Here is a 25,473-nt window from a genome sequence, read left to right as displayed (position 1 = left end):
TTTGCTACATCAGGAGATTTTTCTGCATCTATTGATATAATAATTGGGTATGCAGCTGAAAAAGCTAAAAAAGAATGAATTGAAAATCCTCAAGTAAATATCAAATTAAAACTAATAAAAACTAAAGGGGAGATTAATAAAATTGAAATTAAGAAAACTATTGAACTGATTAATAAAACTAACAATTGGTTTTATAAAAAAAACAACAAAATTGATCAACCTTTGGTCAATTTGGTTAAAAATGAGAAAGTAGAAAAGCCAAATTACGAATATCAAAAATGAAATGGGCGAACTGACCTCCAATGAGGTGGAAATTAAAATAATTATTAGAAATTTCTTTGCCCAACAGTATGCCCATAAATATGACAATCTAAGTGAGATGGATGAATATTTAAAAATATATATTGTCCAGATTAAGAGAAGAGGAAATTAAATTCCTAAATAGCCCCTTCTCAGAAAAAGAAATTGAATAAGCCATCAATGAAATCCCTAGGAAAAAATCTCCAGGTGTAGATGCATTTATAAGTGAATTCTATCAAACATTTGAAGAATGGTTAATTCCATTACTATTCCAATAGACTATTTGGAGAAGGAGTCCTACCAAATTTTTTATGATACAAATATGATTCTGCCACCTACATCAGGCGGAATCAAAACAGAGAAAGCAAATTATACAACAATTTCTCTAATGAATATAGATATAAAAGTTTTAAATAAAATTTTAGTAAAAAGAATACAGCAACTTATCACAAGAATAATACATTACGATTAGATAGAATTTATACCCGGAATGCAGGGCTGGTTCAGTATTAGGAAAACTATCAGCTTTATTGATCATATCAACAACAAAACTAACAGAAACAATATGATCATCTCAATAGATGCAGAAAAATGCTTTTGGCAAAATACACCAACCCATTTCTATTGAAAACACAGGAGAGCATAGGAATAAATGAAGTCTTCCATAAAATAGTAAGCAATATCTACATAAAACCATCAGGATTGTGGATAAGCCCGATGCATTTCTAATAAGATCAGGGTTGAAACAAGGATGTCCATTATCCCCATTCTAGTACCATATTCAATATGGTACTAGAAATGCTAGCTTTAGAAATATGAGAAGAAAAAGAAATTGAAGGAATTAGAATACACAAAGAAGAAACTAAGTTATCACTCTTTGCACATGATATGATGATATACTTAGAGATCTTAGAGAATCAAATAAAAAAAACTACTTGAAATAATAAACAGCTTTGGCAGAGCTGTAGGTTACAAAATAAATCCACATAAATCATCTGCATTTTTATATATTACTAACAAATCCCAACAGCAAGAGATAGAAAGGGATATCCCATTTAAAGCTATGGTAGACACTATAAAATATCTGGGAGTCTCCCTGCCAAAAAAACCCAGGAACTATATGAACACAATTACAAAACACTTTTCACAGAAACAAAGTCATAAATAATTAGAAAAACATCAGTTGCTTGTGAGTAGACTGAGCTAATATAATAAAAATGACAATTCTATCTAAATTAATTCACTTATTCAATGCCATGCTAATCAAACTTACAGAAAATTATTTTCTAGAGCTCAAAAAATAAAATCTAAATTCATCTGGAAGAACAAAAGGTCCAGAATATCAAGGGAATTAAAGAAAAAAATTCTAGATAAGGTGACCTAGCCTTACTAGATCGCAAATTGTATTATAAAGCAGCAATCCTCAAAACTACTTTGTACTGGTTAAGAAATAGAGGAGTAGACCAATGGAATAGGTTAGGTACTCAATGAATATAGCAGTCTACTGTTTGATAAACCCAACAACCTCAGCTTCTAGAACACGAATTCACTGCTTGACAAAAAAATTTGGTAAAACTGGATAACAGTGAGGTGGAGACTGGGAATAGACCAATGCCTGACACCATACACAACAATAAACTTCAAATGGATACATGATCTGGGTATAAAGACTGATGCTATAAACAAATTAGGGGAGCAAGGAATAGTGCATTTGTCACATTATGGAGAATGGAGAAATTTATGACCCAGCAAGAGATAGAGAACATTATGAAGCAGAAAATGAATATTTTTGATTGCATTAAATTGAAAAGTTTTTGCAAAAACAAATTCAATGCAACTGAAATTGGGAGGGAAGCAGAAAGCTGGGAAAGAATTTTTTGCAAATAGTGTCTATGATAAAGCCCTCATTTCTAAAATACATAGAGAATTGAGTCAAATGTACGAGAATGCAAGTCATTCCCCAAGTGATAAATGGTCAAATGATACAAACAGGCAGGTTATAGAGAAAGAAATTAAAGCTATCTATAGTCATGTGAAACAATGCTCTAAATTAGAGAAATGAAAATCAAAACAACTCTTGAAATACCACATCACACCTATCAGACTGGCTAACATGACAAAACAGGAAGATAATAAATACTGGAGAAAATGTGGGAGGGTTGGAACACTAATTCATTGCTGGTGGAGCTGTGAGCTATTCCAACCATTTTGGAAAGCAATTTCAGAAATAAGCCCAAAAGGTTACAAAAATGTGCATACCCTTTAACCCAGCAATATCTCTTCTAGGGTCAGCTAGGTGGTGCAGGGAATAGAGCACCAGTGCAGCAGTCAGGAGAACCTGAGTTCAAATCTCAACTCAGACACTTGACATTCCCTAGCTGTGTGACCTTGGACAAGTCACTTGACCCCAATTGTCTCATCCTGGGTCATCTCCAGTCATCCTGATGAATATCTGGTCACTGGATTCAGATGGCTCTGGATGAGAAGTGAGACTGGTGACCTGCACAGCCCTCCCTCACTCAAAACAAAGTCAAGTGCAAGTCAGGTCATTTCTCCAATGGCATGATCTTTGTCGGTAATGAAGGAGGAACATACACATCTCTTCTACAACTGTATCCCAAAGAGATCATAAAAATGGGAAATGGTACCACATGTACAAAAATATTCATAACAGCTCTCTCTGTGGTAGCCATGAATTGGAAATCAAGGGATTGCCCACCAACTGGGGAATGATTGAATAAGTTTTGGTATATGAATGTAATGGACTACTATTGTGCTATGAGAAATGATGAACAGGAAGACTTCAGAGAGGCTTGGAAGGATGTATATGAACTGATGCTGAGTGAAATGAACAGAACCAGGAGACCATTGTATACAGCAACAACCACAGTGTGTAAGAAATTTTTCTTAGCCCTTTACACAAATGCAAGGACCTGAAGCATTCCAAAGGACTCTTGAGGCAAAATGCCATCTACATTAAGAGAAAGATCTACAGAATTAGAATGCAGAATGTTGTAGACTATTTTCTCTTATGTTGTGATTTTTTTGGTTTGTTTTTTCTCATAGTTTCCCCCTTTCATTTCAATTCCTCTGTGCAACATGACTAATGAAAATGTGCTTAATAAGAATGTATGTATAGAAATCATACAAGATTGCATGCCATTTTGAGGAGAGGGATGCAGGGGAGAAAAAATCTAAGACTTATGGAAGTGACTGTAGAAAACTGAAAGCAAATCAATAAAAGTTTTTTTTTTTAAAAGAACTGTAACAAAATGGAGCAACTACGAGAAAGAAAAAAGAAGAAAACAAAACAAAACAAAATAATCTGCATTGTTTTGCGTTCCAACTCCACAGTTCCTTCTCTGTATGTGGATGACATTTTCCATCATGTGTCCTTTGGAATTGTTTTAGGTCCTTGCATTGCTCAGATGAACTGTGTTTGTCAAAATCAGTCATTGCAAATTGTGGCTCTTTCTATGAACGATGTTCTCTTGGTTCTGCTCACTTCACTCAGCATCAGCTCATATAAGTATTTCGAGGATTTTATGAAGTCTGCATGTTATCATTTCTTATTGCATAATAATATTCCAACTTATTCAGCCATTCCCTAACTGATGGCCATGGCCTCAATTTCCAGTTCTTGGTCACCACAAAAAGAGCTGCTATATTTTTGTACACATGGGTTCTTTTCCCATTTTTATGATCTCTTTAGAATAATGTCCTAGAAGTGGTATTTTTGGGCTTATGGAATCAAATTTGAAAGAAATCTGGAAAAAAAACAATCTAATCAGTTTCTCTTAATTGTACTCTATATCTCACCAGGAATATAAAAACTCTGTATTATAAACTGTAATCTGCAAGTCCAAATTCCTTCCTCAGACACCACTTAATGAGTCAGTTGTTCATTTTTAGAATCTCAAACTCTAAGTCAGAACAAGCGTATTTATAGTGCTGGTTCTGGGTTCAGATTTGGTTCAGACTCATGTTCCCCTACCTACTACCTGCTTGAACTTAATTAAGCTATTTGACTTCTCTATGCTTCATCACTTGAACCATCAGTTGTAAAATGGAGATGATACTCACACTGCCTATGTAACCAGGGTTTTCATGAGGAAATATTTAATAAAGGGTAATGAGTTATAGAAATATGAGATGATAAGCTATGAATAAGTAAAATACTTTTGGCCAAATTACTTTCGTGAAGAAATATGTAAATAATCAAGTAAATAAGATGGTCCAGGCTTCCATCTTCTTTGCTCGCCCTTCACCGGACAAAAGGACGTGTACTTCTGATTCAAAATCTAGTTCTTTTTTCACCTTGCTTTTCTTCAACAAGTTGATGGTTAGATTTATGTAAATTTATTACCAAATAAACCATATTGAGTTTTTAAAGAGCTCCTATTTTAATTCCCCCCTCCTTTAGAATATTTTTCAGAATAAGCAATTTTATAAAGACACAACCTCAATACTTAATGTTTCTTATAGTTGACTGGTTGGTTGTCGTCCTTTGTCTTTGAAAAGGACCAAAATGACATCACCATGATAAAGTGAAATTTCAGTTTGTCCAGTTGTGGCTGATCAGACCAATATGAGCTTGGAAGGCCCTACCACAGGTTGGGCACAGATAGTCCATGTTGATCTTGTGCCTTTCCAGTCACCAATGGAGTAAAACAGGGCTGTGTGCTTCCTCCCATGCTTTTCAGCATTACGTTTTCAGCAATGTTGTCAAGTGCATTCAGTGAGGATTAGCTTGGCGTCAAGGTCAACTACCATGCTGATGGTAAGTTCTTCTTATAGATTCTGTCTTATCTATGATCAGTAATATTTAATATACTTTCAATGAGAATACTTAATATACTATCAGTGAGTCTTCTTTTATAAAAGATGAAATTATGTTAAACTAAGGAAAATAATTTTAGCCTAAGGGTTTCTTATCTTTAGAATATGAAGCAAGGCCCCATACAGAAAAAAACTGGGTAACTTTAAAAGGGAAAAGAAGAAAGGGTTTATGAATATAAAGTTCACTATGTTAAGACATTAGTACATTTACTTGAAATGTAATGAGTCAAACATGGACTCTATCGTCACCTTTTCAGACTCAAAAACTTTTCCTTACCTACTTGCTGTTTAGTAAATTAATGGTTTCTTTTGCTGAAGAGTTTTTTGTCTTCTGGGATGGATTTAGCATGTTCACTTCATGTTTCTACATTTTGTGTCAAAGCAACTGCCATTAATTAAGTACATATCCTGTACAAAATAGAGTTCTTGTCAATCACGATTTAAAGAGGAAAAAAATGAAATAACTCTTACTCTCCAGGGCTTTCCAGTATTAGAGAGAAGCTTTGAGTCATGGAAAGAGTATTGTTATGAATCCAAATTAACCTGGCAATGAATACTTGCCCAAAGTTCCTCATCTGTAAAATTGGTATTATAATACAGTAATGGCACTAAATACCTTACAGTGTTATTGTGGAGAAAGAGGTGATTTATCAAGGTAAAATACACTGAGTAATTGTATTATTGTTATTGTCTGTTAGAGAACTATGATATGTATACAAATAATCATAATACAAAATAAGAAGTAATAGTGATGAGGACTGATGGGAGATTAAGAAAAAATACTATAAGAAAATTTGAGGGAAGAGAGATCACTTTCTGCTTAGAGGAGGTAAGATTTGGGGACATATAAGAATAGGAAGGGGATTAAAAATATATATGTGTGGTGTATTCAATGAGATGAAGTATAAATATTTTTTCTAGTCTACACTTGCCCTGCAAAAAAACTTGAAATAGGAAGCATGTATTGGATATAGAGTATTTACAGCTGAATATATGGGATAAGAAAGGGAGACCAAAGAAGTGACAGGCTGTTAGATAAACAGTGGAGAATGTTAAAACTAAAATCTTTCCATACCTTCACCGGTTGTCTCAACCTTCTAAAAAGGCATGCAATGCAATCAATAAGCTTTTTCTTCAGAGATTTCCCTGTTGCTCAATTTTCTTTTCACATCAAATATTAATACAGCTTAGGCAGAAAAATAAAAAATAAAGAAATTTGGGTTGTTAAGCATTGTTTTATTTTTCTTCTCCTTATACTGAGACTAAAGGTAAATGGAGAGAAATACAGGTGAGGTGATTCCTGATTTTTCAGAAACTCTCTGGTTCAGGGACCTTGACCACTGAAAAGCAAATTGTCCAACTTCAGAAGAGATTGAGACAGCATTGTTATCTGGCCAATGTGTATACCCAACAATCAAAGGGGAAAGAGTAAAAGTAAGTGACAGGATAATATAAGAAAAATAATCTGAAGCCACCAAAGACTTCAAAAGGGAGAAAATTCATTTAAAAACAGAGTGCAAGCAAATAAATGAGATACTAAAATTAGAAGAAAAGCTAAATGATAGAGCATCCAGAAGATTATACAACCACATAAACAAATACTGTAAAACATAGAAAACCAAACTGATATCTGAGGAAACATAGAACGTTGCAGATTTTAAAGAGATTGTGGAATTGCAAAAGTTCAATGCAGAACACTTCAAGAATGAAATTAGATTCTTGGGAAAATATAGGTTAGAATGATAAACTTCTGTTACCTGGCAGAATTGGTGGTCTTAATGAGAAAAAAAAAAAACTTGAAACACTTGGAGGTAAGTCTTTTGAAAGACGTGAAAGAGAGCAACAGTTTGGAATACAAATATTAAAGTGAAGGAGAATCTGAAAGAAAGGAAAGAATAAACTAATGTTAAAAGAACACATAAACACTCAACCTAACTATTGAAGATCACACCATTACATAGTATAGGAAAAGAATTTCAAATACCTCTTACAACTCTGAGTAGAAGATGACTTCTTAACCAAATAAGTGACAGAGGTAATCACAAAAGTCAATACACGGTGGAGTAAAATGACTGACATACAAAAGCTCTTCCCCATAGCTTATAAAATAACTGTAAAAAATGACTTTAAAAAATTATAGAGCAGCAGAAGTCAGAAAATGACAGAGTGAAAGAGATTTCCAGCCCAAAATAGCCTGGAGGGCCCAACAAGAAAGGCCTGTCACACCAGGGTCAGGGCAGAGTGCAGACCACAGAGCACAGCCCAGTCTTGGCCATGGGGCATGGCAAGGACAGGACTGGATCAAGGCTCAGGGGGTGGAATTATCAGTAGGAGTTGCTGTTCCCAGATTGCTCAACCCACAAATACCAAAGACTGCTTCAAAGGCCAGTGAGAAAGCTCTTTCACCTAGGTGAGAAGGGAATGTGGTCTGGCCCCAACAGCAGCAGTCACTGCAGATGCAGCATCCATTTTTGGAGCCCTGGGCCTCAAGACCCTGGGGGAATTGAGTAACTTATCTGGGTCTAAGCCCTGAGTGGCCATACTGGGGTGAGGAGGTGCACTGACCTGGTGGAGGAGCTGGTGGAGGCTCTGAACAGGGAATCCTACTTGCAGAACCTGAGCAGAAAAATTTTTGGCTGCTCTCAGACCAGTGCACAGGCTAGAAGAGGAAAAAATCTCACTCCCTTGATTGTGCCACCTTGGAGAAACTGAGAACTTACAGGTCCCTAGAGTATACCTGCCTCTTGACAAAGGACATAAAAGTCAAGTAACTGGCTGGGAAAATGCCCAGAAAAGGGAAAAAATATGACTATAGAAAGTTACTTTCTTGGTAAACAGGTATTTTCTTCCATCTTTTTGGATGAGGAAAAACAATGCATACTATTAGAAGAGAGCTTAAAAGTGAAGGCTTCTGCATCCAAAATCGCCAAACTAAATATATAATGGTCTCAGGCCAAGGAAGAGCTCAAAAAGGATTTTGAAAATCTTGTAAGAGAGGTGAAAGAAGAATTGGGAAGAGAAACAAGAGCAATGCAAGTAAATCATAAAAAGCAAGTCAACAGCTTGCTAAAAGAGATCCAAAAAATGTTGAAGAAAATAATGCCCTTAAAAACAGACTAACTCAAATGGCAAAAGATGTCCAAAAAGCCAATGAGGAGACAAATGCTTTAAAAAATCAGGATTAGCTAAATGGAAAAGGAGGTTCAAAAGCTCATTGAAGAAAACAGTTCTTTAAAAATTAGAATGGAGGAGATGGAAGCTAATGACTTCATGAGAAGCCAAGAAATTACCAGAGAAAACCAAGACAATGAAATAAAAAGAAGACAATGTGAAATATCTCATTGGAAAAAAAAACTGACCTGAAAAATAGATCCAGAGAGAAAATTTAAAAATTATGGCACTACCTGAAAGTCATGATCAAAAAAAGAGCCTAGACATCATCTTTCATAAAATTATGAAGGAAAATTGATCTGATATTCTATTACCAGAGGGTAAAATCAATACTGAAAGAATCCACCTCCTGAAAGAGATGCAAAAAGAAAAACTCCTAGGAATATTGTAGCCAAATTCCAGAGCTCCCAAGTCAAGGAGAAAATATTGCAAGCACTCAGAAAGAAACAATTTGAGTATTGTGGAAATACAATCAGGATAACACAAGATCTAGCAGCTTCTACATTAAGGGATCAAAGGGTTTGGAATATGATATTCCAGAAGTCAAAGGAACTAGAACTAAAACCAAGGATTACCTACCCAGTAAAACTGAGTGTAATACTTCAGGGGAAAAAATGGTCATTCAATGAAATAGAGGACTTTCAAGAATTATTGATAAAAAGACCAGCACTGAATAGAAAGTTTGACTTTCAAGCACAAGAACCAAGAATAGCATGAAAAAGTAAACAGAAAAGAGAAATCCTAAGGGATTTACTAAAATTGAACTGTTCATATTCCTACATGGAAAGATAATATTTGTAACTCTTGAAACTTTTCTCAGCATTTGAGTAGTTGGAGGGATTGTAAACATATCTATATCTATAGAAACGATTTTACATATTATATAGACAGAGAGCATAGGGTGAGTTGAACAGAAAGGGATGATATCTAAAAAAATAAAATTAAGGGGTAAGAGAGGAATATATTGAGAGGAGAAAGGAAAAAATGGAATGGGGCAAACTATCTGTCATAAAAGAGGTAAGAAAATGTTTTTCAATGGAGGGGAAAAGGGGGGAAGTGAGAGGGAAAATATGAAGTTTACTTTTATCACATTTGGCTTAAGGAGGGAAAGACATGCACACTGAATTTGATATGGAAATCTATCTTACACTACAGGAAAGTAGGGGAGAAGGGGATAAATGGGGTGGGGGATGATAGAAGGGAGGGCAAAGGGAGGAGCAAGTAATTAGAAGTAAACACTTTTGGGAAGGGACAAGGTCAAAAGAGAGAATAGAATTAATGGGGGCAGGATAGGATGGAGAGAAATATAGTTAGTCTTCCACAACATGACTGTTATGGAAGTCTTTAGCAAAAGTACACATATATATAACTTATGTTGAATTGCTTGCCCTCTCAGTGGGGATGGACAGGAAGGCAGGAATGGAGAGAAGTTTGAACTCAAAGTTTTAGGAATGAATGGTGAGAATTTTTTTTGTACGCAACTGAAAAATAAGAAATGCAGGTAATGGGCTATAGAAAGCTATCTTGCCCTACAAGAAAAGAGAAAAGATGGGGATAAGGGAAGGGAGGATGTGATAGAAGGGAGGGCAGATTGGGGAAAAGAGTAATCAGAATGTACAGTGCTCTAGGATAGAGGGAGGGGAAAGATGGGGCAAAAATTTGGAACTCAAAATTTTATGGAACTGAATGTTTAAAAGTAAAAGTAAAAATAGAACATCAAAAAAAAAAACCCTTTGAAAATTCCTTCACACTTTAAAAAAAAAAGAAAAAAAGCAAAAAAAAAAAACTGAATGGTCCTTAAAGGGGCAGAGCCAAAATGGCAGAATTGAAGCAGGAACCTTCCTGAACTCTCTACCCAAACCTCTCAAAAGACCTGTAAAAAATGACTCTAAACAAATTCTAGAGCAGCATAATCCACGAAATGACAGAGTAAAACAGATTTCCAGCCTAAGACAATCTGAAAGGCTGACAGAAGGAGTCTACTGCACCAGGCTTAGAATGAAGCACAACCCTACGTGGGCTGCACCAGTACAAATGGGACCAGAGCAGGCCTCAGTGTGCTGAATCACTGTGTGATGGTTTCCAGATTTCTTAACCCACAAATACCAAAGACAGATTCAAAGGTCAGGGGGAAAGCTGTGTCACTTGGGTGAAAAGGAATGTGGTCCTGCCCCAACCCCAGCCTGAGCCCAAGGGTCATGGCAGCCAGTGCTGCCATGGCCAGCTGCTTATGGAGATCTTGATCTACAGATGGGGTGGGAATCAAACAGCTGATTTGGGTCCCAGTCTTGGATTCTGGTCCTAGGGCAAGGAAGAGCACTGAAATTGCTTTATTAGTAGCAGCTGAGGAGAGGGAATCCTACTCATAGATCTAGGGCAGAAAAGAGTGATTATGGTTGTTCACAGACCAGAGTGCAGGCCAGGAGAGGATAAGTGACTCTCCTTTTTTCGTACCACTTTGGAGGACCTGAGAATTTACAGGTTCCTAGAGATGTCTCTGAAAGCATCTGCACAAAGGCCCTGAAACTTGAGGCAGTGCACCCTGCACTTAACAAAGAGTTCAGAGGTCAAACAATTGGCTGGAAAAATGACTGAAAGATGGGAAATAAGACTATAGAAGTTTATTTTCCTTTTGAAAAGGTATTTTCTTATGATGAGGAATATCAAGCATACAACTAGAGGAAGATCAAAGAATATAACTTGAAGAGAACAGCAAGATGAAGGTTCCTGCATTCAAAGCCTCCAAGCAAAATATGAAATGGTTTCAGGCAAGAGAAAGGCTCGAAAAGTATTTTGAAAATCATGTAAAAGAATTAGAGTGCAAATTGAGAAGAGAAATTAGAATGATGTAAGAAAACCATGAAAAACAAGTTAACAATTTGCTAAAGGAGAACACCCCCTCCCTCCAAAAAAAATTCTGAAGAAAATAGCGCCTTTAAAAATAGACTAACCCAAATGACAAAAGAGGCCCAAAAACCAATGAGGGAAGAATACCTTAAAAATCAGAATTGGCCAAATGGAAAAAGAGTCCAAAAGCTCATTGAAGAAAATAACTCCTTCAAAATTAAAATGGAGCAAATGTAAGCTAACGACTTTATAAGAAATCAAGAAATTATAAAACAGAGTCTAAAGAATTAAAAAAAAAAGACAATGTGAAATATCTCATTGGAAAAACAACTAACCTGGAAAATATATCCAGGAGAGATCATTTAAAATTAATGGTTCACCATCTTTCAAGATATTGTCAAGGAAAACTGTCCTGATATTCCAGAATCAGAGGGTAAAATAGAAATGGAAAGAATAATGATCACCTCCTGAAAAAGATCCCAAAATAAAAACTCATAGAAGTATTATAGCTAAATTTCAGAGTACCCAGGTCAAGGAGAAAATATTGCAAGCAGTCAGAAAGAAACAATTCAAATGTTGTGTAAGCACAGTTAGGATAACACAGGATCTAGCAGCTTCTTCACTAAGGCATCAAAGGATTTAGAATATGATATTCCAGAGGTCAAAGGAGAGAGGAATAAAACCAAGAATCACCTACCCAGTAAAACTGAGTATAATACCTCAGGGGAAAAATGGAATTTGAAACAAATGAAAATTTAAACAACTCTGAGGTACCACATCCCACCTATCAGATTAGCTAATGTGACAAAAAAGGAAAATGATAAATGTTGGAGAAAATGTAGGGAAATTGGTACACTGTTGGTGAAGTTATGAAGTGATCCAACCATTCTGGAGAACAATTTGAAACTATGTCCATAAAGTGTCATAAAGCTGTGCATACCCTTTTATCCAAAAATATCACTACTAGGTCTATATTTCAAAGAAATTATAAAAATGGAAAAGGACCTCCATGTGAAAAAATATTTATAGCAGCTTTTTTCATGTTGGCAAATAACTGGAAATTGAGGGGATGGCCATCAATTGGGGAATGACTGAATAAGTGATGGTATATGAATGTAAGGGTATAGTATTGTGTAGCAATAAATGATAGGCATGCAGATTTCAGAAAAATCTGGAAAGATTTGTATGAACTGATGCAAAGTGAAATAAGCAGAACTAGGAAAACATTGTATACAACATCAACAATATTGTGTAATGATCAATTGTGAATTATTTAGTGCTTTTTAGCAATACAACAATTCAAGAAAATTACAAAGGACTCATGATTGGAAATTCCATCCACATCCAGATAAAGAACTGATAGACTCTGAATGCATATTGAAACATATATACACTTTTTACTTTATTTTTTTCATGACTATTTCTTCCATTGATCTGTTTCCTCTTTCACAAATGTGACTTATATGGAAATATGTTTTACATAATTGTATATATATATATAACCTATATTAAATTGCTTACCATTTTAGGAAGAGAGAAGGGGAAGTAAAGAGAGAAAAATTTGAAATTCAAAATCTTCTAAAAATGAATACTAAAAATTGTCGTCATAAAATTGGGAAAAATTAAAATAGTATAAAAAATTAGAAACCATAAAATTAACTGGCAAAAAGAATTCTTGTAGTATAGTTCTAATATCCAAGATGTATGGGCAATTCACACATATACTTACTTATATGTGAGTGTGTCTATGTGTGTGTGTGTGTGTGTGTGTATACATATATATGATGTATGTATATATGTAAATATATATATAAGTACATACATACACACATGTATGTGTATAGCAGAATAAGAGCTGTTTCCCAATTAGATAAATGTTCAAATGTTTTGAAGAGGAAATTCTTAAGGGAAGAAGTTCAAGTGATCAAGAGCCAAATTTAAATTTACTCAAAATTACTGATAATTAGACAAATCAAAGCACCTTTAAGGTACCATGTCATATTCATTAGAATGGAAAATATAACAAATAAGGAAAATGACAATTGTTGATAGAGCTGTGAGAGGAAAGTTACACTGAGGTAATACTGGTAGATTTGTGCATCCAATCATTATAGAAAGCCATTTCGAACTATACCTGCTAAAGTTGTTAATTTGTGCATAAAGTTTGACCCAACTATATAATTACTAGGCATATATTCCAAAGAGATAAAAACAAAGTAAAAGGACATTTTAAAGAAAAAAATATTGAAAACAGCTCTTTTGTTATACCAAAGAACTGGAAACAAAGGAATGCCCACCAATTAGGGAATGGCTATTATTACATGTGAATTTTCTTTGTTTAACAATGTGTCATTGTTATGAGGTTTTCATTTTTATTATTTTTGTAATGGGAGACAGGAAGAAGAAAAAATGCTTCACAATTTAAAAAAATAAATATTAAAAAAACCTAAGAATTCTGGTTATTGCAATGAAAAGTCACGATATCAGAAGACATAATGACAAATATACCTCCTGCATCTTGGTGAAGAAGTGATGGACTATACGTACAAACTGAAAACTACATTTCAAGACATTACCATTATAACACAAATCTGTTTTGCTTAACTATACTTTTATTATACAGAATGCCCCAAAGTCACCTGGGAAACTTGGGATAGAGGACTTTTATATATGTTGGAGAATAGCAAAGTTAGAAAGAGGGGGAAAGGAAGGAAGAATTATGTGATGCAAAAAAAAAAAAAAAAAAAAGAGAGGAAAGAAAAAGGTGTTGACAAAATATCTTAAGAATATGCAGAGGAGACCAAGGAGGGGTTCACGAGAAGACAAAGACAAGCAGGACAATGAATTTAGTGTCTATTGAAAGGAACAAGTTGATTTTTAGTGAATTTAGTTTTCTATACAATCCTCATTTTTGGTTGCTTTTCCATATCCACATGTTCATGTTGAAAATTGTTTCATTCATAATAATTTTCTAAACACCCTATATTGAAATAAAAAAAAAAGAAATGATCTGTAAAGAAATTTAGTCCATATATCTCAAGGTTATCTTGTGAGATTTTAACAATCAAAATTTATATTCATGATAATTACATTCATTATATTCATCAAAATTATATTCAGGCAGAGCACCAGCAGGTAAAGCTAATTAATAAATGAAGAGGCCACCTACTTAATCTTGATGAATTCAAATCCCTTAGACCAAATGATCCATATTGTTGGATCCTGAAAAAACTGGCAGATATGATTCTTGAGTTGGGAGCAGTAATATCTGACAGACCTTGGAAAAGTTTTCAAAAACAGGAAGAGAAGTATCAACAAACTGTAGGAGAGGAGAAGACTTCAGTTCCTGGGAATGGTCCTCAAGAGATAGTTAAAGATGTTATGGGTGATGATCTAGAGAGAAATAATGATTATAAAAATAAACATGATTTCATCAAGAAAAGATCCTTTCCCTTTTTGATAACATTACTAAACTAATAGATGAGAATAATATTGTGGATATAGTTTACCTAGATTTTAATAGAGCTTTGATAAAGTCTCTGATAATAATCATCTGGAGAAGTTGGAGATATGTGGACTGTATGATCATATATTTAGATGAGTTCATTACTAGATGGCCAGACCTAAATAATATTTTTGATGATTATTAGAAACCTATTTCCTTACTTGGCTTGTAGAATCATGTGCTATCAAAGATGGAAGAAATACTCGAGATCTTCTCGTCCAATCATCTTATTTTGCAGATGAGGAAATTGAAGGCTAAATAAATGAATTAAACCATAAGCTTTCTGAGGGTTGAGATTGTTTTATTTTTGTATTATATACCAAAATATGAGTTTAGTGCCTTGAACTGTGCACTGAATGAATTATTGTTAATAAGTTGTTTGAAGTTTTGCAGAAAGGCATATAATTAGCCAGTAGCTTTCCATTGCATCACAAGTTTTCTCTTATAGTCCCTGAATCCATTAATATTATAAGAGCAGGATATTGTTTACTTTATAAGCTGAACTGAAATAGCCAATCTATATGTTTTATATTGAATATAGTGGGAGAATTAGCTACTAAATATACTGAGATAAATGGAGAGAATATCCTTCATTGCATGCATCTTGAACAATGACAGTTGGACAAATGGACAACGAACTGAACCAGAATTGGAAAGGGTCAAAAAGCAAACTGAATTTTATTGGACAAATGCTCAGTAACCTCAAAAATTTCAAAATGCTTCATTCTATGAAGTTCCATCTTTTCCACACAACTCTTGTTGTCATGGTACTAGATGACTACTAGCTACAAACAATAATTTGTCTAAGTATGCTGAAGCATATGATCAGAAATTGTTTGCATATATGAAGTGGTATAAAGACATGTCATGAAATGACAGTAAAACAGAATTCAAAGCCAAGGGATCATCTTGCCCAATTTCTGAAAGATCAAGAATTTATTTTTTTCCTACAACATTTGCAACAATTGCCAACTTATCTTTCATTTTGAGACCTCTAGCCCAGGAAAAATTAGTTATCTCCCATTGCAATCCATTGCAACTTTGGACAGACTTAATTATTAATTTTTCCCATGTTTTTCCTTCCATGGAGCTGAAATCTGACTCTAAATCTGCCTTCCACCTATTGCTACTACCCCTCTCCTCTGACATGAAGCAAAAATAGCACTAATCGCTCTTCCACATGACAATGCTTCATATACTTGGAAAGAATGATCATGTCAATTCTAAGTCTATTCAGAGAAGAAAAATTTCATTGAAATCATCATTTTAAGACATTTTCTCAAAGGCCTACACCATACTGATTGCCATCACTCAAATACTTTCCAGCTTGTCAAGGACATGTAAGTCAAGAACAGGAGATAAATCAGTCATGTCATAAAAGGAAGATTAATAAATGAACAGATTGATTGCTGCATACTTGCTCACAAAATATTGAAAGACCAAGGAAAAGTTCTCCGCTGCACTGGTTAGGGTTGCTATGGAAGATTTCTTGATGGAAACAAATAAGGATCATAGAAGATAAGAAGGCATGAATTGATTGTATTCTGTACTGTAATAGGAAATACCCACATTGATGGTCTCACAGATCCATCCAAACATGGAGGAATACTTGTCACCATCATTTAGTACAAGAAGATTTCCTACATAAGTCCATCCATAGAGCCACCCTAACCTTTAACATAAGAGCTTTCACCTTATTTTTCCAGCAACCAGGCCTATACCTCACTTTCTGCCACCTCCTTATCATGCTATTGTGTGTCTTTTCTTCCATCCCCCTTCCACCTTCTCTTTATGACTTGTCTTATTCCATTAGAATTTAAGTTCCTTGAGGATAGAGCCTATCTTGTTTGTACTGTAACCCTCGCACCAAGCACAGGGCTTACCACATGGTAGGACCTAAAACAAAATTCTTTATCTACCAATATATCTATATACAAATTTATGAAAATACTATGTAACAATGTTCTTCACTCTTTTTGGCGGACTTAAAATATCCCATTTCACAACATTATAATTTTGAGAACATAATATATAGACAATTATTCTACATAGTGTTTTTCTGTCATTTTTAATTAGTTAAGCTAAAATATTCAGCATAAAGAATGATCTCTTTAAAAATCAACTTAAACCTACTTAATCGTAAAAAGTCCTTGATAATTAAATACCATTTATATTTGTCTTGATTACATTTGTTACTATTTCATTTCATGATGACTCTTGAATTATTTACTTATGAAAGTGGTCACAGAATTTATTTAAGAGAATCTATGAATTATAAAACTTAAAATCATTACCAGCTATGTGATTTAGTAGATTCAGTTTTTTCTTCCCTTGTCATATTTGACTAGTGATAACTTGCCTTCCATTATTTTCTCTGCTCTTTCAAAAACAAGTTTTACTGTTTTAATTTTTAAGTGATCCATAATTACCAGTATCATTATTTGGGAGTGTGTAATAAAGTTTGAGTCAAACACTCCCCATTTTTCTTCCCCACTAACAACTTACTGTGCACCTCCTCCATGTCTATGTGTGTATGTGTATTGTATTTACTTAGGTTTATACATATTTTATCCAGTAGGACTGTAAGCATCTTGAGGGCAAGGACTGTATTGTTTTTGTCTTTACACATTTAATACAATACAGTTAACAGATACTTAATAAATGCTTGGTAATTTGAATTGAATTCCTTTCAAAAGTTGTATTCTCTGACAATTTTACATATTTTGATTATTTTTAGTTTTTAAAAAAAAATATTTCTTGCTTTATCTAAGTCAGTTGGTGTGAATGTCTGAAGAATCTCAATCTGCCTCCATATCAACTTCCTAGTAGAGTTCTGAAACATTTTCCTTTTATGAGAATCTTTAAAAATAGTTATTAAAATTCTATGTGTATGGTCTAATCACTTCTTATTCTTTTGAAACTCCATATTTTTTTTTTCTTTAGTCATTGAAAGAAGATGAACCATCTTCTTTGGTTTTCTTCTGGTGTAAGGAGATCATTTGGCAAATTTAATAAGATAGAAGAACAAGTATCACTTTTTTTATAAAGGTAGTTTTGTGAAAGAAATATTAAATTAAATGCATATGATTTGTGTCTAGATTGCGTCTAGATCTAATATTGGAGTTTTCAAGGAATTTTAGTGAGGAGGATACTTAATACATCTGTTTTATAAAGAGAATCTAACTTTGCAAAGTTTTGGGGTTTTTTTTGCATATGTGTTGTTTTAATGTTTATGCTCTAGGAAATGAGAGCTAGCTACTTTCAAACCAAGAAAAAGAACATGTCAGCATTTATTGATAAGAGGACCAATCTGAGGGAATTTCTTGGTCCTTGAAAGGTGAAAAGAATGTGATACATTTTGATAGACCTGACCCTTTGCTACAGAATAGGATCAAAGGGTTGGGTAGAAGTAGAAGTATGCATCTACTTGTACTCCTTTTAGTTTTGTTTTTTAAATCTTTGTAAATAAGTATGTCATCATCGCTTTATATGCTGTGAATACTACCTTTACTAAGTTCATATTAGGGAATAGTGTCTATGTTTCTGTTCCTTGATATCTAGCAGCAAACTAATATGCATTATAAAATGGAAGGGAAATTTTATCTGGAGCCCCTGAATCTGGTTCAAATGTCATTTTAGACATTACCTGAACGACTTTGGCAAGAAATTGAATCACACTGAAGCTTGTTTCACCTGGCAAAATTAGACTTCTGAAGTCTAGATTCATGATTCTATGATCCAGCTCGATTTAAAAATGTACTGACAAGGAACCTTTCTATTAAAACTATCTAGACCACTGGTATCAGGCTATGACATAATCATTCTGTCTACTTAAGTTTTCCGTTAGGGTGAAAAAAGATGGAGTAGAGTTGGGGAAACATCCAGAGGATTAATTAAGATTGCCAAGGAAACATTTTACTGTTGTTTCTCTGATCATATAATATTTAGGTTTCATTCCACCTAGAGAAAAGATCAAAGGATAAACAGAAGCTGCCTTCAAAACATTTTCTTAAATTTTCCCTGATTTGTAAGGACGCCTGGACCGTCACTTTCACTGCCACCTTTTGGACCAGATTGTATGGAAAGCACTACACACTGGACTCCTACTTGCCCCTCCACCTGCGGCCAGAGTCTATGGAGAAGCTGCGCTGTCTCTGGGCATGTGTGATCCTGTCTCTGTACCATATGTATGAGCCATTTGCTGCTTGAATCTCCAAGAACCCTGCCATTCCAGAGACCATTCCCAGCACTTTAAAGAATTCCAAATGTCTGCTTTTCTGGTACAGAAAGATTATTGGGAATAGACAAGAACCAACGTGGGAATTTACCTTCAAGTTAAAAAAACAGTAAGTGTGTGGAAGAGCTACAGCCTCCGGTTCAGTATGAAGATGTTCACATCAACCCAGATCAGGACTGCTGCCTCCTACGAGTCACCACTCTCAATTTCATCTTTATCACCATTGCCATTGGCATGATTTTTACCCTGTTTACCATTAACATGAGTACTGACATGAGGCACCATCAGATGAGGCTGATGTTCCAGGATACTCCTGTCCAGAATGGTCGGAAACTACAAAGTGAACAAGGTGTACAAGTCATTTTGGACCCCGTGCACAGTGTTTGTCTCCTTGACTGGTGGCACCCTCAGTCTCCCTTTTTCTTGAGAGCTTAGTTACTGCCCCCCGTGTTTAGGGGCAGCCCTGAGCCAGTTGGATAATCCATTAGTCATCAGAATACAACTAGGAAGGGGCAGCTGGATTGCTTTCCTGTTAGTAACTCACATACCTCTCAATTTCTGGGGGCTCTCACATGGGGCTACCGAAGAATCAAGGTGGGGAAACAATGATTTGTAAACCTATTTTAATGTAAATTCTGCATTTGAAAGGAGAAACTTCGCTCTGTTCCTTGCTTTAAAAATCCATTGTGGTGCTACTGAAAAAACAAAAGCATTTTCTTTGTTTACATAAAAACAAAACAAAACTGGTGGTCCAAGTGCAAAGGACAAAGCTGAATTAATCCAGACGTATCTAGGAAAGGTTTAGGGTGAATTAAAAGTGAATGATCTGCTAAAAGCTAGGGGCACAACCATGATTAATATTGAGTAATGATTCAATTCAATTCTCTTCAGTTTAAGTTACTTGCTTTGTACAAATCACTATGCTAGGTAGGTGATTGATTAATAACATATAGCATTTCATAAATAACGTGCTTTTTTAATGGTGGCCCAGGAGCTAAAATGATGAGTGCAATCATCTTGGACAGGAATTAGCCAAGATCCATACTACTGATAAATGGAGATAACTAATTGGTAGATTGTATAGAGCACTTCACCTAGAACCTGAGACCTGAGTTCAGATATTCCCCTAGATGCTTACTAGTTGTGTAACGCTGGAAAAATTAATTAACTTTTGTTTTCCTCATCTGTAAAGTGAAAATATTAATAGGACCTACCTCTGAGGGTAGTTATGAGGATCAAATGAGGTATTTGTAAAGTACTTGGCACTTCGTCCAGCACGTAGTTAGCACTATACAAATGTCAGTTGCTATTTTGGATGAACAAAAGGAGACTGATCATCACAGAATTATGATTTGCCAGTGTTGGAGGAGATAATAATAATTATTTGTATCATTAATATTAATAATAACTATGAATACTAGTAACTATTAATTACAGCTGACATTTATATAGGATTTTAAGATTGGTAGCTAAGTGGTACAACAGATAAAGTGTTCTTCCTAGAGTCAAAAAGACTTGAATCCAAATTTACTCTCAAACAGTTACTACCTGTGTGATCCTGGGCAAGTCATTTAACCTTATTTGCTTCTGTTTCCTCATCTGAAAGTGACCTGGAGAAGGAAATGGCAAACCACTCCATTATATTTGCCAAGAAAACTCCAAGTGGGGGATGACAAAGAGTTGGACATGAGTGAAATGACTGAAAAACAAGAAGGTTGGTAAAGTGCTTTACAAATATTATCTTATTTGATCCTCACAACAACTGGTGTTATTAATAATATCTTCACTTTACAGATTAGGAACCAAAGAAAAGAAAGTTCGAATGATTTGCTCAAGGTCATAGAGCTAGTAAGAATTTAAGACTGGATTTAAATTCAAGTCCTTCTGACTCCAGGTCCAGAACTATATCTACAGCACCATCTAGATGTTCAGAGTCTTGTCTCTTCTAATAGAATGAGCCAGAAAGAGACTGTCTCAGTCTTAACAGTTTTAAAGATATGTACTGAATCAAAGCAGGCTATACCTACCCTCGTGATAGGGTACACTGAGGTCTCCATATCAGGAAATCTGTACTTGCCCCAAAGGCTCTTCAGAAAGCCTTCAGATTAATCTATCTGGACATGCGAGACAAGTTCATGCTACATTTGTAAAGTTTTTTACAATTCTTAAAAAGAAACCTATATAAAAGGTAGTATAAATGATATAAAACCATTATAATAAAACTTTATATTTATTATCATTAATTTCTAACTAATATTTGTGGTACCTAAAGGTTTACATATTGCTTACTTAACAACAACCCTGTGAGGTTACCATTGTTATATCTATTATATTTGTTAAGGTTATTAATATTATTACATTTCTTACACTGATTAGGAAGTACAGCACAGTGAAGGAAAGAGAATTGCCTGTTACATACAAAGTTAAGAAGTGTCTGGAATAGAACCTAGTTATTCTCCAGTCATTCAAAGGAATCATTCAACTAGATTGTTTCTATATACTTTAGAAAACCTATAGATATTTTTTTAAAGTGAAATTTAAGAAAGTACGAAAACCTAAGTCTAAAAGAGCAACTAGAGCCCTCTAGCCCCAGTCTATCACCTTCTACACAGGGGCAGGGGCAAAGGCGAATCTAGAAGATAAAGCTTTTCAAAGCTGCATTTACTGTTCCATTTCTCTTAATTTTATCATAGGAACATTAATACTATCTCATAAGAAACCTATTTAAGTTCCCGGAAGCTACACAGGGTCCTTATATTCGCTTCTAAGATGTTTGATGATGTAATTCAGTCACTCCCCACACTCTCCCTTCATCCTTCACCCAAAATGTTTATTACTTGTGGATGCAGGAATTTGTGTGATACAGGAACTATTCTCCTTAGCAAAATATTCCTTAACTGTGAAACTTATTAAAGTGCATACTAAAATGAATTCTCTTTGCTGAAGGTTCCCATTTTCCTTTATCTCACAGCATTGTGTTTAATTCTTTTATGATGTCATCTTTTTTTTTTTAGCAGCACTTAACACAGTGCCACATAGTAGGTGCTTAAAAAATATTTGTTAATTTCTCTCCTTTCCTTTTTTTCTCTTTCTAGTCTACTTTAGTTCTTAGATAACCAGGCATCATTCATCAAAATATTCCCATTTCTCATCCCAAGTAAGATTTAGGGAGGGAACGAGAGACTAGTGCTCTGTACTACCCTTATCACTAGAAAAAATAGGTACAAAAATTTAAGGAGTGAAGCTAGGTTGTATAGTGTAAAAGTATGGGACTTGGAGTAAGTAAGATCTGATTTTGAATTGTCTGAAGCACTGACTAGCATTGTGATTCTGGATATCATCTACTGTAGAGGTACCATGAACCAAACCAGTGAAAGAGGAAGGACTTTCTTCTCCTGCCTGCTCTTTTAATCCTATTCCAAGAAATTACACTGGAGGTACTTGTTTCTGTTCCTTGTTTTTTTCCTCAGTTTTAGGTGCCCATCAGGGATCCTTTCTATACAGGAGTTTGAGCCATGGTGATCTGAGAACCAGGATCCCAGGCAGGATGTTGTATCCAACCAGTTCAGCAAAGGAAATAGGAGAAACCAGGATGCCTAGTATTCAAGCCTGGATAAAGGTCTTGTACTTGGAGTTTATATTGTGTTTTATTTATAGCAGAGGTATCAAAAAAGCACAGAACACTGAGCATAGTCTGAACCAGTTTAAAATGTAATTGAGAAATAGTTAACAAAATAAATAAAAGTTTAATAGAACATAGACAATATTAATATGTGTTCATCCAAGTCACTATGCACATCATAGGAATCCTTATGTATGGTTTAGTGGCCCAGATTTCTATCTGAGTTTGACACCTCTGCTCAACAGGAACTGAGATAAGCTATGAACCTAATCCCCTTCCCTTCCTTAGGGAAAGGGGATGTAAGTGAGTGGGAGAGTTATGTCTCCCACATTTGAGGGGAGTAACTTTGTATATTTATGATTCTGTCTTTTGAAATAAATAGTTTCTGGTAAAAACTAACTTCTTAATGGCTAAATAAAATTAGAATGCATAGGGCTGCTCCCGTCCCCATATTGAGGAAATATCCTTGATGGAGATTGGAGCCATTTTCAGAGAGTATAGACACACCTCAAACCTTCTTAAAGTTATTGATTAACCCTGGCAGAGGTGGGGCGGAGATTAAATATGAATACAACACAGGTTAAAATATCAAATATTTATTAAATAATAAATATAATCTAGACATCTCAAACTTCTCAGGGATACCAGAGTATCCTGGGCAAGGGAGGAATGAAATAACAAACTTGACCTGTGGGCAATGGATGTTAAAGTAGTTCAGTGTCACATGTGAGACCTTAGGATAAAATGAGCCCTTTTCTTTAAGAACTATTGTTAGGCAAATAATTTGTAATACTTTAAATGTCATATAAATATAAATTATTATTTCAGTAATATAAACATAATGCTTCATTATAATATGTATGTAGCTCTTTAAGGTTTGAGTAATGATTTGCATAATAACTTATAAAATCTCACTTTATCCTCACAATAAACCAGGTAGGTAACTGCTGCTATTATCCCCACAATAATAAGAAAAAAAAAAAACTGAGGCAGACAAAGTTTGTAACTTGCAGAGGAATATACAACTAGTGTCTGAAGGTAGATTTAATCTCAAGTTTTCCTATGTCAAGGTCTAGCACTCTAACTGCTGTGCCACCTAGATGTGTGGGATGAATAATTATGCCTTGTGAACAAAAATGACTAATAAAAAATTGAAATACAAGATGGGTGGAGATAATAGGAACATCTAGTATTCCTTGATTAATTCATTATAGCAGTCCTAGAAAAGATATATTAAAAGATAATGAATATAACAATAGATAATTCTTCTGAGTCATAGTCATTAGCCTTCAAATAATTATGGAGAGAGTGGAAGATTTGTCAGAAGACTGGAGAAGACTAATTGGCATAATTTCCTGATAAGGAAAGATAGTGCAATCAATTCAATGACAATGATAACAATATCCAGAATCTATGATTTAGTTGTTACTCTTGTGGTTACTCACTTGTTTCAGTTATTCCTGACTCTCCATGACCCCATTTGAGGTTTTCTTGACAAAGACACTGGAGTAGTTTGCTGTAATGTTAATGTAAGTTTAATTGTAGCATTGTTGGTGGAGTAGGGGAAGAGTTAAAGATCTCTGTCCATTAATAAGCCTCAGTACTTTTTGTTAATTTCTATTGAGGCATGCCATGACAGAGGGTCATGCCCTCCAGCTTTGACAAGTGTATAAATACTCTGAGGTTTTACTTTGGGGCTTACTCTTTGGAAGTATTTGTTTGGCCAGATGAGACTCTGGGCAGCCACTAAGGAGCACCCTGGCTTTGAAAACCCAGATGTTGGGACTTATCTCTCTCTGATAACTATGGATGTATGTAATGGTCCGACAGTTGGATCTCTCTGTTGATCTGTAATGTATGTATTGCTTATGGTCAGACAGGTGGAAACCTTATCTGTTGGTCTTTACTTCCCTGTTTGTATTTTTCTGAAGTTCAGGATATGACTTTTCCCCCTGAACTAAGTGAATGATACATGTGCTTGATTAAAATAGATTGCTGATCCCTCAAAAGTTGTCTTTCCTTTTAGAAAAGTAGATCAAAGAACCTATACAACAGGCCCTTGTGTGTATGTTGGAGTTCTTACTGTTATATTTGCAATTTCCTTCTCCAAATAATTTTTAAAGATGAGTAAATTTGGTTTCCCATCCATTTCTGACAATAGGACTTCTCAATTTACACATGTAGATTAAGCCTAAGAGCTATAGAGATTATCTTGAGAGTGTGGGATACCATACCAAAAGATTCAAAGGAAAATCTTACTTGTGTTCACTTTGTTAGCAACTTGTCAAACCCAGCAATTCTAGGTGAAAAATAAGTCTCCATCACCTTGCTGAGTTTGCCTTCCATAACATTGATTGCTTGGGCTTTAGAGTCTTTTGTCCTGTTTTTAAATGGTTGAATTTCTCATTGAACAGTAGTAGGAAAGAAAATTATATCAAGCAATGCCGTCCTGTCCAAAAAAAAAAAAAAAATCATCAGGCCTCTCTTTCTGTAGGAGAAGGAAATGACTCACAACATGAGTTACAGAGATTAAAACTCTGGGCTCTGCAGGTGGTTTTGCCTGAGTTTTAATTATGATGTATAATGTACCCGTTCTACCATCCTCTCCAACTCTTCAAGCCCTCTTCTCCTTGAGGCCCAGCTCTCACATCCTTCTTCAGCCTCAGTCCATCATCCCTTCCTTACCCTGTGCCTTAAGATCCCTGATTCTGTGACTTCTGGAACATCCCTGCTCTCACTCTTATTCCAGTCCCCTCTGGTCCTAGATATCCAGTTAGCTTTCTCCGGAGTGGTAGGTATGTAGCATGTGCTAGTAGAATTGTTATCTTTCCCTCCATTATGGAGTTAGTTTAAGTTTAAATAAGAAGATGGCAATGATTATAAATGAGTAAATGGATGCTCTCTCCATCTTTCTCCCTCACAGGTACTTTTTCTTTGATTTTACTGTGAGGC

General features: G+C 35.0%; 1 pseudogene; it reads left to right on the top strand.

Moving 5' to 3' along the window:
• LOC140518987 (transmembrane protein 183A-like) overlaps window positions 1-19,413 on the top strand; it is a 36,162-nt pseudogene extending 16,749 nt beyond the window's left edge.
• Window positions 19,414-25,473: the final 6,060 nt, after the last annotated feature.

The sequence above is a fragment of the Notamacropus eugenii genome, chromosome 1, assembly GCF_028372415.1.
Source record: "Notamacropus eugenii isolate mMacEug1 chromosome 1, mMacEug1.pri_v2, whole genome shotgun sequence".
Classification (NCBI taxonomy): domain Eukaryota; kingdom Metazoa; phylum Chordata; class Mammalia; order Diprotodontia; family Macropodidae; genus Notamacropus; species Notamacropus eugenii.
The sequence above is the reverse complement of the archived record's forward strand: the minus strand, read 5'-3'. Positions and strand labels throughout refer to the sequence as shown.